We start from the raw sequence: 6,507 nt of genomic DNA on the forward strand, positions 1-6,507 counted from the left end.
TCATCATGACCCTGTTTGGGATTTACTGTGCAAAGATACTGAAGTGGTTTGCCATTTCCTTCTCTAGTTCATCTTGCAGATGAGGAAACTGGGACAAACATGGTTAAGTGATTTGCTCAGGATCACATGGCCAATAAGTAACTGAAGTCAGATTTTAACTCAGGTCTTCCTGAATACAGAGCCATTTCTCTATTCACTGAACCACCTAGTTGCCCCATAATTATCCATAATCAGCATAATTTGTTATAATTAATATTATAATTAAATAAATTAAAAATTATAATTAAACTAACTAAGCAAATTATGGCCCAGGTCCCTATTTTAGGGTGTCAAAAAGTAAGAACTTCAAATCTAATAGCAACATATTTAACTGAGACAAGGTAGGAATATAAAGGGAAAAAAAGTTGGAATAAAATAATTCTTAAACCAACCCATATGCAAATTAAACTCTTACAGTCTCCATTGTGACTTCATCTCTCCTGATCCCTCAGAGTGTTAGTGAAGAGACACTATGACCTTTTTAAAAAAATTTAAGTAAGAGATAGAGAACACTACAAAATGTAAACTAAGTAATTTTGATTATATAAAATAAAAAAGTTTTAGCAAAACAATGCAACCAAAATTATAAGGAAATCAGAAAACTGGGAAAAAATTTTGCAGCGAATATCTCTGATAAAGGTCTTACTTCTAAATCATGTAGAGAACCACATGTTTTATAAAAATACAAGTCATTCCACAACTTATAAATTATCAAAGTATATGAATATTTAGTTTTCAGACAGAGAAATCAAAGCTATTTATATGGTCATATGAAAAATGCTCTAAATCACTATTGATTAGAGAAATGCAAATTTAAAAAACTCTGAACTATCACCTCATACCTTTCAGATTGGCCAATATGACAAAAAAAGGAAAATGATAGATATTAGAAGGAATGTGGGAAAACTGGGACACTAATGCACTGTTTGGAGAGTTGTGAACTGATCCAACCATTCTGGAGAGCAATTTGGAACTATGCCCAAAGGGCAACCAAACTGTGCATACCTTTTGATGCAGCAATACCACAGCTAGGTCTATATCCCAAAGATATCAATAAAAGGGTGGAGAAATCTATTTAAACAAAAATATTTATAACAGCTCTTTTTTTGTTGGCCAAGAATTGGAAATCAAATGATATCCATCAATTTGAAAAGGCTAAATAAGCTATGGTACATGTTTGTAATGGAATATTATTGTGCTAAAGAAATGACAATCAGGATAATTTCAGGAAAACCTGGAAACTGATGTATAGTGAAGTGAACAAAGTCAGGAAAATGTTGTACATAGTAACAGCAATATTGTTTGGTGAAGAATTGTGAATGACAGCTATTCTCAGCAATACAATGATCCAAGATAACCCAAAAGGAATAAGGATGAAGCATACTAACCACCTCCAGAGAAAGAATTTATATTGATTGAGTATGGACTGGAGCATGCTATTTTCACTTTCTTTCTTTCATTTTTTTCTTTTATTAGAGTCTTCTTGTATAACATGATTAATATGGAAATGTTTTACATAATTAAACATGCAAAACCTACATCTGATGGCTTGCCATCTCAGAGTGGGGGAGGGGAAGGAAGAATAGAATTTGGAACTCAAAACTTTAAATAAAAATGTTAAAAAAAAATAAAAATGAAATAAAAGAATAATAATATCAAGCTCCAGTGATCTGATGAACTTTGAATCAATACTGAAGCACTTTTTAAGCTCTCCACAATTTGGATCTCAAAAATTTTAAAAAGAATGTTATAAATAAAATGAATGAATGAATAAACAAATAAATATTGAGAGGAAAAGAAAAAGCCTAACTCTCATAACTTTAAATTTCAAAGGATTACTCAATCCAATAAAATAAAAAAGAGTGACACTGGATAAGAAAATAAAACTCAACAAGGAAATGTTTTTAAAACAAAGACATACACGGATTAAACTGAGGGGGTGGAAAAAATTACAATGTATCAAGTGAATCCAATAAAGCAAGAGTTGCAATCATGTTACCTGACAAGGAAAAACAAGCATTAAAAAAATAAAAAGGGATAAGCAAAGAAATTATATTTTGCTGAAAGGAATCATAGACAAAATATCAATATCAGTAATGGATTTATATGTGCCAATTGCTTTACCATCCAAATTCATAAAGAAAACATCTGAAGTATAAAAAGACATGGTGACATAATAGTTATAGGAGTCTTCAGTATTCCTCTCTTGGTTTTGAATAAATCTAATAGAAAGATAAACACATGGGAAACTGTGGAAGTAAACAAATAGCTTGAGAAATGAGTTAAAAGATTTATGGAATCTTCTAAATGGGACAGCAAAAGACTATATATACTTCTCATTAACATATGGACTTTTACAAAATTTGGCCATATACTAGGGTACAGACATATTGCAAACAAATATTTAAAATAAACATAAATAGCAAATAATCCTTTACAAATCATGATGGAATAAAAATAGACAATGTTTCAGGACCATCAAATTAAAGATATTAATCTAAATGGTAACTTAATGAAATCCTAAATAATGGATCAGTCAAAGAAAAAAATCATAGAAACAATAATTATTATTAAAAATTGTAGGTTATGGGGCAGCTTGGTGGTGCAGTGAATAGAGCACCAGCCCTGGAGTTAGGAGGACCTGAGTTCAAATCCAGCCTCAGACACTTAACACAAAAACTAGCCATGTGATCTTGGGCAAGTCACTTAACCGCAATTGCCCTACCTTCCCCTCTCCAAAAAGCAAAAAAAATAAGAAAATAAAAAATAAATTGCAGCTAAATCAGTCCCCAGGGGGAAATGGTATCTTTGCAAACATACATTAACAAAATAGAAAAATAAGACTAAACAAATTAAAATCCATTTAAAAATTAGAATGCCAGAAAATAAACAAACTTAAAATAAGTACAAGGGAGAGAATATTAAAAATTAGAGAGGAAATGCATAAATTGAAATAAAACAAGAAATTATAAATAAAATAAAATATAAATAAAAACCAGTTATTTGAAAAAATTAGTCAAATTGATAAACCATTAGCTACTATGATTTTAAAAATGAGAGCAGAAAACCAAATAAATAAAATAGGAAATGAGCAAGGAAAATCATAGCAAAATCAGAAGAGATAAAAAGGATAACCAGAGAATATTATGCAGTTATATGCTAATAAAACTAAGAACACAAAAGAAACAGAGAAATACATTCAAAATTCAAAATACTCAAACTATCAGAGGATCAAATAGAGATCTCAAATAACCCAATATTAGAATAAGAAATAGATCTGGTTGTAAAGGGACTACCAGAGTGGAGAGGGATGAACTCCTGGTTCTGATGTATTCACAGGAGAATTTTATCAAACTTTTAGAGAAAAAAATTAGTATCCATATTTCATAAATCATTCTCAGAAACTGAGAAAGTATATTAGAATCATTTCATGAGACAAATATAGTTCTCATACCTAAGCCAAGAAAAAATAAAACATAGAAAGAAAACTACAAGTCAATATTATTAATGAACATTGACTCAAAAAATTTAAACAAAATTCTGTCAAATAGATTATGGAGTTTTATCCAAGGAATCATTCATTATATCCAAATGAGATTTATGCCAAGATTGCAAGGATGGTTCAATATTAGGAAAACATTCAACATAATTAATCTTATTAAAATCAAACCATCCCAAACTATATGATCATCTGAATAGATGCAGAAATAGACTTTGAGAAAGTAGAACTCTTTTAAGGTTAAAACTCCAGAAAGTATAAGTAATAGAGGACCTTTTTTTAATATCATAAAAATCATGTCTCCAAAACCAAATGCCAGAATCATTTTAAATTAGAATGAAATGGAACCTTTCCAATAAATATGTGAATAAAGCAAGGATCCCCATTCTCCTCTCTGTTATTTGATCTTTTTTCCAAATGTTAGTAAAAGCAATTAGAAGAGAGAGAAATATATATATATATATATATATATATATATATATATATATATTTAAAGCAAGCAGGGTTAAGTAACTTGCTCAAGGTTACACAGCCAGTAATGTCATCCTGACACTGGAGCCAGTGCTCTTACTCACTGAGCCACCTGGCTGCCCCTAAGCAATTGAGGTTAAGTAACTTGCTCAAGGTTACAAGGCCAGGTGTTTCTGGGTGGGTGATAAGTGTCTGAGCCCGGATTCGATCCCAGGTCGTCCTGACACTGGAGCCGGTGCTCTTACTCGCTGTGCTACCTGGCCGCCCCGAGAGAAAAATATTAAAGCAATACAAATAGGTAAAGAGAAGATGAAACTGTCCCTATTTGCTGATGATATGATAGTTTACTTGCAAAATCCTACAGAATTTGTGAAGAATGATTAAATTGAAACAATAACTTCAACAAAGTTTCAAGCTACATAATAAATCCTAAAAATCAATGGCATTTCTATATATATATAAGAATATATATTGTATATATATAAGAATATATATAAGAATAAGAATAAATAAGAATCACAATTGTAAAGAGAGATGTCACTCCAAATAACTACAAAATGAATATAATATCTAGATATTGACCTATCAATTCACACAGACTTTTACAGATTCAATTACAAAATGTTCCCTAAAGAAAGAATAACTTAAATGGCAAGAAGAATATTCAGTGCTCATGGCTAGGCTGTGCCAATATAATAAAAATGACAAAACTACCAGAGCTAATATATACTTTTAATGTTATACCAATCAAATTACCTAGGGGAAACTTTTTAGAACTTGATAAAATAATAACAAAATGCATTTGAAAAACAAAAGATCTAGAACAGATGTGGGGAACCTGCAGTCTTGAGGCCCTGTGTGACATTCAATGTTCTTGCATACCACCTTTTGACTGAGTTCAAGTTTTACAGAACAAATCCTTTTATTAAAAGTTATTTTATATTCAGTTAAGTTTGGATTCAGTCAAAAGGTCATACTTGAGGACCTAGAGGGCCACATGTGACCTTGAGGCTATAGGTCCCCACTCTAATCTAGAATACCATGTTTCTCCGATAATAAGACACTGTCTTATTATTTTTTTGGACAGAAAAACACCAGAGGGCTCATTTTCAGGGGAGGGCTTATTTTAATGAACATTGACAGCAATTTTAATAAACAGGTAAATGTGAATAAAAAAATGTACCTTTATTCAATAAGCAAATCACTGGGGAAGAACAGGATGACACTCTCACTGCTGCAGCTATGATTGGATGCAGCTCGGAGCGCGGCGTGCGTTTCACCCAGGGGGAAGGGGGGGGACGGTGCATACAGAGGGTACCGTAATGTAGTGTGTAGCACAGGGGTCACCTTCACTACAGTAGCAATCTCAATAGGGCTTATTTTCGGGAGAGGGCTTATTTTAGAGGAATCTTACACAGTAAGGGGAGGGCTTATTTTTGGGATAGGTCTTATTATCGGGGAAACATGATATCAAGGGAAATATTGAAAAGAAATAGGAATAATGGGAGAATAGCTCTTTCAGACCTCAAACTATAAATCATCTGGTATTTTTTTAAAAGACAGATCAATGTAATAGGCTAGACAAGAGTATCACAAAGAATAAAATTCAATAACCTAATATTTGATAAAGTGAAAAACATAAATTACCTATGAGGAGGGGTGGGGAATTTTTTATTTGATAAAAACTTTTGGGAAAAGTGAAAAGCAGTTTGTCAGGAATTGATGTTAGACCTCTACTTTATACTATACTTCACAATATATTCTGAATGGATATGCTACCTTAATATTAAAGATCATACTACCAAAAATTAATATAGAAATTAACATACCTTTCCCAGCTATGGATAGATGTATTTTTAATTAAGCAAGAGATAGAGGTAAATAAATAAGAAAATGTATAATTTTGATTATTTGAAACTGGAAAGCTTCTACTGAGACAAAACCAATGCACCTAGGATAAGAAGGGAAATGATCAAATAGGAAAAAATCTTTCAATCAAATTCTTCTGATAAGGGTTTGGTTTCCAAGATATGTCAACAATTAATACATACATACATACACATATGTGTGCAAATACAAATATATATATACACACATTTATATAACTAGTAGCCATTCCCTAAGTAGATAAATTGTCAAAGAATATGAATAAACAGTTCTCAAAAGAATTGCAAAGCATTCATAAATACAAGAAAGAATGCTCCAGATCACTAATAACAAAAGAAATATAGATCAAAGCAATCCTGAGGTTTCACTTAACAATTTGCAAATTGGCAAAAATGACAAAAATTGGCAATAGTCAATGTTGGAGAGATGTTGTAAACTGATAATCATAATACTATATTGTTAGTGGAGCTGTGAAATGGTATAACCGCTTTGGAGAGCAATTTGAAAGTATACAAATAAAGTGAAGAAAATGTCCATACACTTTAATCCAGAAATTCCATTACTAGACTTACACCCCAAAGAAGTCATCAATAAGAAGAAAGTCATTATAT

Source organism: Petaurus breviceps, unplaced genomic scaffold (genome assembly GCF_028583685.1).
Source record: "Petaurus breviceps papuanus isolate PSGF00001 unplaced genomic scaffold, PetGlider_PUasm1.0 77, whole genome shotgun sequence".
NCBI classification, from domain to species: domain Eukaryota; kingdom Metazoa; phylum Chordata; class Mammalia; order Diprotodontia; family Petauridae; genus Petaurus; species Petaurus breviceps.